General features: G+C 37.0%; 1 protein-coding gene and 1 non-coding gene across 2 annotated transcripts in view; one reads left to right on the plus strand and one right to left on the minus strand.

Moving 5' to 3' along the window:
- The window catches only part of LOC135195037 (BLOC-1-related complex subunit 5-like), a 579,421-nt gene that overhangs the window by 374,530 nt on the left and 191,757 nt on the right, over positions 1-13,134 (minus strand).
- LOC135195118 (U5 spliceosomal RNA) lies at positions 399-519 on the plus strand. Its single transcript, XR_010310083.1, has one exon. It is a non-coding gene; the product is annotated as a U5 spliceosomal RNA (small nuclear RNA).

The following is a 13,134-nucleotide window of genomic DNA, read 5'->3' on the forward strand; positions in this document are numbered from 1 at the left end:
GTTGATTGATTTGAGTGAAATTGACTTCAAGCTGGTAATGGCAAGTGTTTTAAGTGTGAATGGGTATAGGAGACCTGATGTGGACCCCTAGACAATTGCTTTAAAGTGTTAACGACCCTTGGACTTTGCCTGGTGTTTTTGTTTAAGACGACTAAGAGAGGTTATCCATGGACGATACTCCCTTTGATATGTTAATTTATAGTTATTTCACATGAAAATCGCTTTTCTCTTACAACATCAAGCTTGTTTATATGTTATAAGTTTTGCAAAATTTCTAGAATTACAAATGATTAGTTAAAAGGATTGAACATTTCTACAAATGTGCTTTTTGTATAAAACTACGTCCACTAGCCGTCATCAGTCAGGGAAAGGAGAACGGCGAAAAATCTGTGGTCAGGTAGCTCTGGCTTCCCTTCAAAACGCATAAATCTTTCGCCTTTTACTAAAGATTTCCGTGGAGGGGAGCAACTCAATGAGTCTGTAAACCAGTTTTTACTGCGGTCTACCTTAAGTAGACCCTATAATATTTCATAAGGAGTGGATACAAATTTCTAATTGTTGTTAAGAAGTCTGAGTGCAAAATTTAATGTGGATGCCTGATCAGACAGCATCTCGCCAATCACAGCTGTTCACACAAATTAGAATTAAGTGTTTCTCAACCTTGGGTGCTAGCACCCCCACGGGGTGCTGCAGAAAGTCTCGTATGTGGCAGTAAAATATCAGTGTTTCTGTAGTGAAGGATTACGTTTGGACAAATGTATTTTTAATGCATTTTTTAAATTCAATAACATTTAACCTGATTTTTAGGTTAAAGTTTATAAAACAACTAGTTGTACATAAGCAACAACACAAATCGCATTGATGAGTATTTTTTATTGAGTTTGTCCATGATCTTTCCTTTATTTTCTTGTTGTTTTTTTCCAATGCTATTGCCATAATTACTGTTTTTGTTTTGGAGAATGAACCAAATATATGATCAAGATGTACTGCGCTTTTCTTTATCCTTGTAGTAACTAGGTGTTAACCAATGGTAGGGGGTGCTGGACTGCTTTGGCCTGACTAAAATGGGTGCTGAGGTCCAAAATGGTTAAGAAACACTGAACTAGATGCATATATATGGGTGACTTATTGTTGTTCATGTCAAAAAATAGCCATTTAACAATATAGTTAATACTAAAGGTGATACAGAGGTCATTGGAACATGATTAAAACTAAAATAATAAATCATTGTTTGGGTTTTTACTAAAGATATAAATATGGTAATTGGCATTGCATTTCACATACATATTTAAAGAAATATCACAATGACGGCACATGTAACAGACATAATGTGATTAATATTAACATACTGAAATTCCTTTAGGCTTCAGTAACCAGCGACTAAAGTGTACACGAGGTCCAGCACAAATGGTCTGTAAGTGTAACCGTGTGTTTCATAGACTTTCACTTCCTTTACAGAAAAATGCCCTGTGCCCAGACTTTGTCATCAAAATTTACACAACTTGTCAAAGGCGAAGAAATAGATTTAACAGTCAGAAATCATAGTATACCAATTGGCTAAATTACTAAAATTTTCGGAATAGTATTTGATACTCGCTTACACTGGAAAACCCACAGAACATGTGTGAATTCAGAGTTTAAAAGAGGATCAAATCTAATAGCTGACTACCCGGCACTGCCCGGGAAAACTGTGAATGAAAGGCTATGGGTAGGGGGTAGGAAAAGGGGGGAGAGAGAGAGAGGAGAAGGGAAGGGTAAGTGGTAGGGGGATGGAAAAAGAAAGGAAGAGGGATGGGGTGGTGGAATTGGGCAGAGGAAAGGGATGGGAGGGTGAGGGGAAGATAGAGGGGGAGGGAATGGGAAGGGGAAATTACATTTCTGTATTAGAAGAGAAAAATCATCTCCGCTGAACATGAGCCTGTCTACCTTTCAACAACAGTCGAACCTGTTATCAATTATGAGAAATAAACTGCACAGCAAAGTGGAGGAGAATTGTGCAAGGATCTGTCTTCAACAAACCACAAATGTACTGATAACTCACTGCTGTACTATACTTCAGAATCTCCCCCTTCCTCTTCCCTCCCCCTACCCATGCCCGCCATTCAGTTTTCCTTGGCAGTGCCAGGTAGGTCAACTAGTATATATATATATATATATATATATATATATATATATATATTATATATAGCTATAAACCATCCTCGATCAAAGCCCTATCTGATAATTTTTGTTTGGTTTAATTCCGTCAAGCCGTTTAGCCGTGATTGAATGACAGACAGACAAATGGACATAACGCCCATTATAATATTATTATGTTTCTTACCCTCTTTCTTCTCCCTGACACCCCCTTTACCCCCACAGTATTCGATAGTAAGTCATAATTAGTAGTATACCGAAAATTGCTACATATGCCAAAAATTAGGTGTGATTCATTTTTGTAGAGAGTCTTCTCTATTTTTTCTGGTGACGGCTTTCTCATTGTTGCTTAGACTGGCGAGCAACGAACTAAACGTCTTGGTAAAATTTGGTTGAGTCATTTTGTTTATTATTGTTTATACAATTTTCTTTTTTCTCTCTCTCTCTCTCTCTCTCTCTCTATTCAATGCGACGTTTCTTCCTGATCCACAGGACATTATCAAAGCAATGACTGCTGAGGGACTGAATTCCAGTGTTGTTGTTGTTTAAGATTAAGCTGGCCTTGTGCCAGCACGGGCTCTTGCTCACAGAGCAGCCCGTGGCGAGGCCTTTCTCTTATATCGTGATGTTGTGGGCTCTTGAGTACGGTCTAGAGAACCTCTCCGGCAGGTCGAGTTTTCATTGGTTCCTGGGAAGGGGACTCATACGGCGAGTGTTTATGAGTTGCAAACCTCAGGTGGGGGATATCACTGGGAGCCTCTTGATTGGCTTCTACCTAAGTGACATCACCCTTGGTATTAATCTCATAATGTGCTTCACGTCTGGTGTTGTTTGTTCCATGCACGCTGGTACTTTCGTTGAGGGGGAGGGGCATGGTCCTCCTCTCACCGTGACCGGTTTTTCCGCCGCAGGTCTTTTCGCTGCCGGTCTTTTTGCCGCAGGTCTTATCGCCGTTAGCACTTTTTGACGTGAGGATTTTCGGACGCAGAATTGAAAAAAAACCGTCAACTGCCTGAAAGAAAAAAAAAAACGAAAAGAGTAGATAAACAAAATGATTGATTTTGAGAGAGCAAGATACGAAAGTTTCTCTGATGTTTTTCCTAGTGCAAACGTAACCAAAAATATATTTAGAACATAGCCAAAAATATATTTAGAAAAGTAGTTGATTTTGGCCATAACGTGCGTTACCAAACGGACAGTGAATTCAACACTTTGGTGAAATGCTTTGCAGCACTTGCTTTTCTGCCTCCTAGCGACGTCATTGACGGGTTTGAGGAACTAGTCGGCAATTGACGATTTGCCTCAAGACCTGATATCATATTTCGAAACCAATTACATTGGTGGTGTAAGAGGCAGAGGACCTTGTCGACGGAGAGTTGCCCCAACATTTCCAGTGAAACTGTGGAATGTTTATGAAAGGACATTGAACAATTTACCTAACACCAACAGCGTTGAATGGTTCCATAACGCATTGCAAAGTTCGGTAACAAATACACACCCAAATATCGGGAAATTACTCACAATTTTAAAACAGGAAGAGTATCTGGCTAGGAAGAAACGAACTGACATCGAACGAGGCGAAGCACCGTACAAGAAGAAAACTTACAAAGATGTTTATTTACGAATTCTGAACATAAACTTTATTATTTACGGTGTATCGCAATGAATATGCATTCATTTTGATATTGAAAAGAAAATAAAACTTTTTATTTCCTTTTTAAATATGATGCTACTGTACAATGAAATAACAATGTTGAATTGCACCTTATATTTTTAAATGAATAAACTTTGTACTTTTAATAAATAAATGAATAAATTTTGTACTTTATAATCTTTATTTACTTTCCTTTTCAGTAAGAATTAGTACTTAAAACTTATGAAATACAATATTTATTGCTATATGGATAAGAGAGAGAGAGAGAGAGAGAATTTAATATTATGGCCACTGGCAGTTTAAACACTGCTAGTTTAAAATATCAAAGTATTGAAGCTAGTTGTAATGTATTTTTTTAACGCTTGTTGTTTTGAAATGTTTATAGTATTGAAACTACTTGTAACGTAATTATTTAAATGAATAAGTGAAAGGAGATGATTATCAAGATAGAGAGTGTGGGTGTCTTGGGTCATTTGTTTTCTCTACTCTTTTCGTTTTTTTTTTTCTTTAATGGGCTTTTCTTTTTTCAATTCTGCGGCCAAATATCCTCACGGCAAAAAGTTCTAACGGCCAAAAAAACCTGCGGCAAAAGGACCGGGAGCGAAAATTCCTGTGGCGAAAAGAACTAGAACCTCCTCACACACGTCGGTATCAGGAACACTTCTTGAGTGGTATTAAGGGGAGGCTTTTGCTCAAGGATAAGCAGTGCTTCCAGGAGGCGGAGACATCGTGGGTCAGAGGCTCTCCCGATGATTTTGACATTCCTGATGATGTCGTCTCTCGTGATGTCTTTATGGTGTACTGCAAGGGCGTGCTGCCTAATGGCGCCCTCCTGGGGATAGTAGGAGATCCTTTTAGACAGGCACATCGTCGTCATGCTGATTTAAATCCCAGGGCATCCTTGGGCAGAGCATACTCATCGATAGACAACGTTGGACTGCTTTAGGGGGTCTCCTACGGGCGGGGAGGGGTTGTTCTTCATCAAGAGGTCCTTTGTACACTGATTCTTATAGTAAATAATGCGATTCTTATAGTAAAAATAGTGAGGGACACTTCCCTTCCTCCATAGGGTGGACGTGTTCCTCTATTATTTTCTTCATAGCTGCTTCGTCCTCCTTGTATTGGTCGTGCATGAAGGCTTTGTAGAAAAGCTTTATATCCTCCGGGGGTGGAATGTTCCTTCTCTCTTCCTCCGTCATGTACCACTTGTCAAGGGCGGCTCATGTTACTTAGTTTATGAGTTTATTCGAGTACCCATTATTAATCAGTATCTGGGATGCTCGGTGGAGTTCGAAGTGCGTGTCCTGCCACGTCGAACAGTGTGAGAGGGCCCTCCTGACGAAGGCCCTGACAGTGGTGGTCTTGAACTGCACAGGACACTTAGACAAAGTCCAAGGTTTGTAGCTTTGGTGTAGACTGTTGTCATTAGCATCTGATTCATCTTCGTGACAAGGACATCGAGGAAGGGGAGCCGATCGTTGCTGCTATACTCGACAGTGAAGTTGAGTGCGCTGTGACGCAGGAACTGCTGTCAAAGGGCTTCTACTTCATCCTTGGAGTCGGCTTGTACGAAGATGTCATCGATATAGCGTCCGTATGTGCGGGGATATCTATGTTGCGAGAAGACCCTTTCTTCCACTTCTCCCATATAGAAGTTAGCAAAGAGGACTCCTAAGGGGAACCCCATCGCTACACCGTTCTTTTGTCGGTACATCTGTCCTTGGTGGGTGGTGAAAGGGGCTCTCTTCGTACAGATATCCAGAAGGGTTCTTAACGAGTCTTCTGGGATGTTTGGGGGTCTCATATCGGGATTCCTATTTACCCACTCCATGATGATCCTTATTGTCTCGTCGACTGGGATGTTGGTGAAAAGGGACTCAACGTCTAAGGACGCCATGGTTCTTGCACTGGAGGAGTCACGCATCTTCTCCAAAAATTCCACCAATGAGATGAGGCAGTACCTGAAGGGGATATATGGAGTTAAGAATTTTATTAAGGCGTTTGGCCAGGGTGTAAGTCGGGGCGGGCGTTTGGCTGATGATCGGGCGTAGGGGGTTGCCTTCCTTGTGGGTCTTGACGTTCCCGTATGGGTAGCCGAGGCTGTAGCCACCTTGGCATTCGTAGTGGCATTCACGGCCATGATGACCCGGTTGGCATCACGTTTGATGTCTTCCGTCGGGTTCTTCGTAAGTCTCTGGAACTTAGAGACATCAGACAAGATGAGCACAAACACGGCTGTCTTGTCTGCACGCCTTACGAGTATGTCTTCTCTCTTCTTCAGATCTGCGGCTGCCTCTTTCATGTCTTTGATGTAAATACTGCTCGAGTATGACCCCCTGTACGTAAGGGCCTCTGCTAGCAGAAGAGGTTGAAGGGCATCCATCGTTGTCAGGATCTTCTTGGCTTCCAACTGCTGTATCGAGTTGAGGAGCATCTAAATCTCCAGATGTTTCTTGTGTTTCTTCAGCTTCGTCATGAAGTAGCAGCCAAACGCCCACCCCAACTTACGCCCTGGCCAAACGCCTTAATAATATTCTTAACTCCATATATCTCGTCCAGGTACTGCCTCACCTCATCGGTGGAATTTTTGGAGAAGATGTGCGACTCCTCCTGTGCGGGAACCACGGTATCCTTAGACATTGAGTCCATTTTCACCAACATCCCAGTCGATGAGACAATAGGGATCATCATGGAGCGGGTATATATGATTCCCGATATGAAACCCCCAAACATTTCAGAAGACTTGTTAAGATCCCTTCTGGATATCTGTACAAAGAGAGCCCCTTTCACTACCCACCGAGGACAGATGTACTGCCAAAAGGATGGCGTAGCGATGGGGTCCCCCTTAGGAGTCCTCTTTGCTAACTTCTACATGGGAGAAGTGGACTATATCGATGACTTTTTCGTACAAGCCGACTCCAAGGATGAGGTAGTAGCCGTTCAATAGCAGTTCCTGCGTCACAGCGCACTCAACTTCACCATCGAGTATAGCAGCAACGATCAGCTCCCCTTCCTCGACTTTCTTGTCACGAAGACGAACCAGAAGCTAACAACAAATGTCTACACCAAAGGTACAAACCTTGGATTTTGTCTAAATGGAGATAGCGAGTGTCCTGCGCAGTTCAAGACCACACCTCGAACTCGACCGAGCATCCCAGACGCTGATCAATAATGGGTACTCGAATAAACTCGTAAACCAAGAAACACAAGCTGCCCTTGACAAGTGGTACATGACGAAGAAAGAGAGAAGGAACATTCCACCCCCAGAGGATATAAAACTTTTCTACAAAGCCTTCATGCACCACCAATACAAGGAGGACGAAGCAGCCATGAAAATAATAGAGGAACATGTCCGCCCTATGGAGGAAGGAAAGAGAGTGTCCCTCATTATTTACTATAAGAATCGCCGTATGAAGGACCTCTTGATGAACCACAACCCCTCCCCGTTGTTTATTGATACATATGCCCTGCCCAAGGATGCCCTAGGATTTACATCGGCATGACGACGATGCGCCTGTCTAAAAGGATCTGCCACACCCAGGAGGGTGCCATTAGGCAGCACACCCTTGCAGTACACCAGAAAGACATCACAAGAGATTACATCATCAGGAATGTCAAAATCATCGGGAGAGCCCCTGACCCATGACGTCTGCACCTCCTGGAAGCGCTGCTTATCCTTGAGCAAAAGCCTCCCCTTAATACCACTCGAGAAGTGTTATTGATACCAACGTGTGTGAGGAGGACCATGCCCCTCCCCCCCAATGAAAGTACAGTGGTACCTCAAGATACGAAAGGCTCAACTTACAAAAAACTCGAGATACGAAAGCAAATATGAAAAATTTTAAGGCTCTACATACGAAAATTGTTCAAGATACGAAAGGTTGTTGCTATAAAGTCCGAGATTCGACGGGACCACCGATAACAATTTTGAAACTCACTCGCCACCACCCTCCCGCTCTCCCATTGATTCCTGATGCTAGTCACCGCCATGAGATCCTTCTCTCCTATTGGTCACATCCCTCCCATGGCGCATCTACGTAGCGGCGTGCTTCTTCGGTCACTGCACGACATCATCGGTAGTAAGCATTTGGTAATCGTTCGTTCTAACGATTTCGTTTATTAACGTAAATTCGTTAGTGATTTCGTTGTAGTATACTTTATCGTGTTGTGTGAGAACTTTACTACATACGTATGCGTACTACATAACAAAATTACGTACAGTATGTAGTCATGGGTCCCAAGAAAGTTGAAATTCACGGAAAGAAGAGGATGCTCTCTTTGGAGACGAAGATGGAGATTATCAAGAAGTATGTGAAGCTGGTATGTGATTGAGTGTGATCGCCAAGGAATACGGCCGAAATCCATTGACAATAGGCACCATCCTTAAGCAGAAGGATGTCATCAAATCAGCTACACCTTCCAAGGGCGTCACTATTTTGTCCAGCAAGAGGACCCACGTGCACGATGAAATGGAAAGGCTTCTTCTTGTCTGGATAAAAAACAAAGAAATCGCTGGTGATACAATAACGGAGACGGCAATCTGCCATAAGGCCAACGCTATTTTTGGCGATTTTTTTTTAAATTCACCATAAATCAAAATATTGTGCTAGCGACTTCCAATTTGCTTCAAAATGAAGATATGATTGAATATTACTAGACTGTAAGAGTTGTAGCTTACAATTGCGGTTTTTTTTTACCATTTCGGTTGAGTCAAAGTTGACCGAATGTCGAATTTTTTCTAATTATTGTGATTTATATGCAAATATTTCAAAAATTATAAAAGCTATGACTATGAGTTATTTTTTGTTGTTTCCTACATAAAATTTCGCACATTTTCATATATAGAACTTTATATAACGGTTAATATGAAATGGCGCAAATATTACGACAAGTGACTCAAGCATTTCGAAGATTGGCAGCCGAGATACTGGGCGCGGAGGGAAGGAAAAGGTTTTTTCAAAAATTCACCATAAATCGGAGTATTGTGCTAGAGACTTCCAATTTGTTTCAAAATGAAGATAAATGATTGAATTTTACCAGACTGTAAGACTTTAAGCTTACAATTGCGTTTTTCGACTATTTCGGTCGAGTCAAATTTGACCGAATGTCGAATTTTTTCTAATTATCGTGATTTATATGCAAATATTTAAAAAATGATAAAAGCTGCGACCATGAGTTATTTTTTTGTTGTACCCTACATGAAATTGCGCACATTTTCATATATAGAACTTTATAACAGCTAATATGAAACGGTGCAAATATTACGAAAATGTGACTCAAGCATTTTGGAGATTTGCCGCCGAGATACTGCAAGTGGAGGGAAGGAAAAAGCTTTTTCAAAAATTCACCGTAAATCGAAATATTGTGCTAGAGACTTCCAATTTGTTTCAAATGAAGATAAATGATTGAATATTACCAGAATGTAACAATTTTAGCTTACAATTGCGTTTTTTCACTACTTCGGTCGAGTCAAAGTTGACCGAATGTCGAATTTTTTCTAATTATCATGATTTATATGCAAATATTTAAAAAATGTTAAAAGCTACCACCAGGAGTTATTTTTTGTTGTATCCTACATAAAATTTCGCACATTTTCATATATAGAACTATATAAAGGCTAATATGAAACGGCGCCAATATTACTACAATGTTACTCGAGCATTTCGGAGATTTGCCGCCGAGATACTGTGCGCGGAAGGAAGGAAAAAGTTTTTTTTTTTTAAATTCACCATACATCGAAATATTGTGCTAGAGACTTCCAATTTGTTTCAAAATGAAGATAAATGATTGAATATTACGTTTGCAATGTTAGCTTTTTTGTTTACCAAAATATATATATATATATATAATAGATTATATATATATATATATATAGATATCATATATATAGCTATAGATATAATATAATATATGATATAATATAGAATAGATGATAGATAGAGATATATAGATATAATATAGATATATATATATAGACTATATATAGATCATATAGATATAGATATATATATAGATCTACATATATAGATATATCTATAATATATCTATATAATCTATATATCTAATATATATATATATATATATCATAGATATAGGGATATAGAATATTACCTATAGTATATATACCTATATATATATATATATATATATATAATGATATATATACCTATATTACCTTATATTAATATATATATATATATATATATATATATATATATATACATCGATATAGAATATATATATAGTATCTAGAGATAGTATTATATATATATATATATATCCTATTATATATATATACCAGATCGATATACCTATATATAGATATAGACCTATATATAATATATATATATTATAGTTATATATATATATATACCTATATATAATATACCTATATATATATATAATATATATATATATATATTATATAATATATAGGTAATAGAGGGATATATATATATATATCATAGATTATATATAATATATATATATAGTAGATATATATATATATATATATATACTATATATACCTATATATTATATAGATATATATATATATAGATATATATATAGATAGGTAATATATATATAATATATAGATATCTATATATATATATATAGGTAGATATATTATAAATAATAGATATATATAGATATATAGTAGAGTAGGAGTATATATATATATATAGGTATGATATATGATATACCTGATAATAGAGTAGCGATATATATATGTATAAGAGATCTATATATAGTAGTAGAGATAGGACATATCAGACCTATAAGATATATATCTATATATATATATATATATATATATATATATACCTCTATATATATATAGATATAGATATATATATAGATATTAGATATATATATATACCTATATATACTATATATACCTATATATATATACCTACTAATATATATAGACCGCTATAGATATATATATATATATATATATTATATATATAGACCTATATATTATATATACCTATATATATATTATATATATAATATATATTATAGTATATATATATATATAGGTATATAGGTATATACTATATATATATATATATTATTATATAGTATATATATATAGGTATATATATATTATATATATATATATAATATTATACCTATATATAATATATTTATATATATATTATATAGTATATATATACGGTATATATATAGATATATATATATATATATAGATATATTATATAGGTATATATATATTATATATATATATATATATATATATATAGGTATATATATATATATATATATATATATATATAATATTAACCTATATATTATATAGAGATACTATATATATAGATATATATATATATTATATTATATACCTATATATGATATATAATATAATATATATTATATATATATATATATATAACTATATATATGATATATATATATATACCTATATATCTATACCTCTATATATATATATCTAGTCTCTTATATATATATATACCTTTTATATTTATATATATATATATCCTTATATACATCTATATACCTATATACTATAATCCTATGATATCATATATATACTATATAGATCTATATATACCCTATATATAGATATATTACCTATGATATATATATATCCTATACCATATATACCTATATATATCCTATATATATTATATATATATATATACAATACCTATATATATATATATATATTATATATATACTATATATATATATACCTATATATATAACCTATATATATATATATATATATCATCCACTATATATATAGATACCTATATATATATATATACCTATTATATATATACCTATATATATATATATACTATCATCTCATATATATATATATATATATATATATATATATATATATATATACCTATATAGTATATATATATTATATAATATATATATATATATATAACCTATCCTCTATATATATATATCGTATATATATAGATAGTATATATATATATATATATATATATATTATATATATAGTATCTATATATCAGTATATATTATATAATATACATATATTGCATTTTTTTTATTCTGTTATGAATACATAACTAAAAGGAATGCAGGTGAAAAACTTTTTGCATAAACGTCATAGTATAAAAAACAATAAATAGATATATAAAAATTTGTAATAAATATAAAAATAAATATAAAAGCAATGCAGAATACTCATTCGTTATCCTGACTCTTCTTTCTATTCATGTTGTCTCCCTCCTCCATTGAAGAGTCTTGTATTTTTTCCTCTTGACATGACGAGGTACAGGTGAAGCAGGGAGACGAGCGCCCTTACTGCTGATGGGCCGCCACCCTTCGGCGGCCCTCTGCACCCTCCGTTGTCCCAAGGGCTGGCACACTCCAAAATATGACCACAGTGTGGTACTTGCGGTCACACTCCCCGAACCTGCAAAGAGCTATATTGCAGGTGCGACAGAAGAACTGGGTGTCTCTCCTTCTGCCATTCATATGGCACACCCGGCACCGTTTCTGCCTGCGCCCTTGTAGGAGCTCCAGTGTGAGTTCCCCTGGCTGCAGCCGACACACAGGGTCCACTATCCGACGAGAAGTCGTTATCTGAGCGCGGGCGGGATCATCAAGGGTGGCGGCTTCAGGGGCGGCGGCAGCAGCAGGGTCAGCGGCAGCAGCTGCAGGAGCAGGACGACCGAAGTTGGCCCTCCTAACATCTGCCCTTTCCTCTAGGGACAGATCTGGAGCTCGGGCCAGGCGGCCGGTGATGGAAGGCCACTCATCGGGATTAAAGTTTATGAGGGCATTCCCAGCCACCTCGAGAAACTGGATGTGGGACAACCTCCGGGGGTCGGAATTGTACCCACAGTAGAGGATGTAGGCATTCTGGAGGGCCAACTGAAGTATGTATTTGAGGAGCCTCTGTGTAAACCTCCTGGTTCTCCTGGCAAAGGGATAATACTGGATGAGTTGATCAAAGAGATCAACTCCTCCCATGTGCCTGTTGTAGTGCCCAGTGACAGTAGGCCGCTGGATACGAAACTCCTCATACGTAACTCGGCCCTGCTGATGTGTCTTCTTCCGCTGGACAACCTCTTCTTGGATGGGCTCATGACTCGTCGTAATCAATAGATGACGAAGACAGCTCCCTTCCACTGCCACTCTGTCTCTCCTCTTTCCAGATGTTGAAGCTGGCTTTCAAACCTCTTGAGGACATTCGGGGCCCTATGCACCAACTGAAGGGTACCACTGTCGTGCACACCTGCTTCATACAGTTGCTGGGCCAGGGATACCGAGTTATAATAATTATCCATAAACAGGTGGTATCCCTGGTTACG

Source organism: Macrobrachium nipponense, chromosome 15 (assembly GCF_015104395.2).
Source record: "Macrobrachium nipponense isolate FS-2020 chromosome 15, ASM1510439v2, whole genome shotgun sequence".
NCBI lineage: Eukaryota > Metazoa > Arthropoda > Malacostraca > Decapoda > Palaemonidae > Macrobrachium > Macrobrachium nipponense.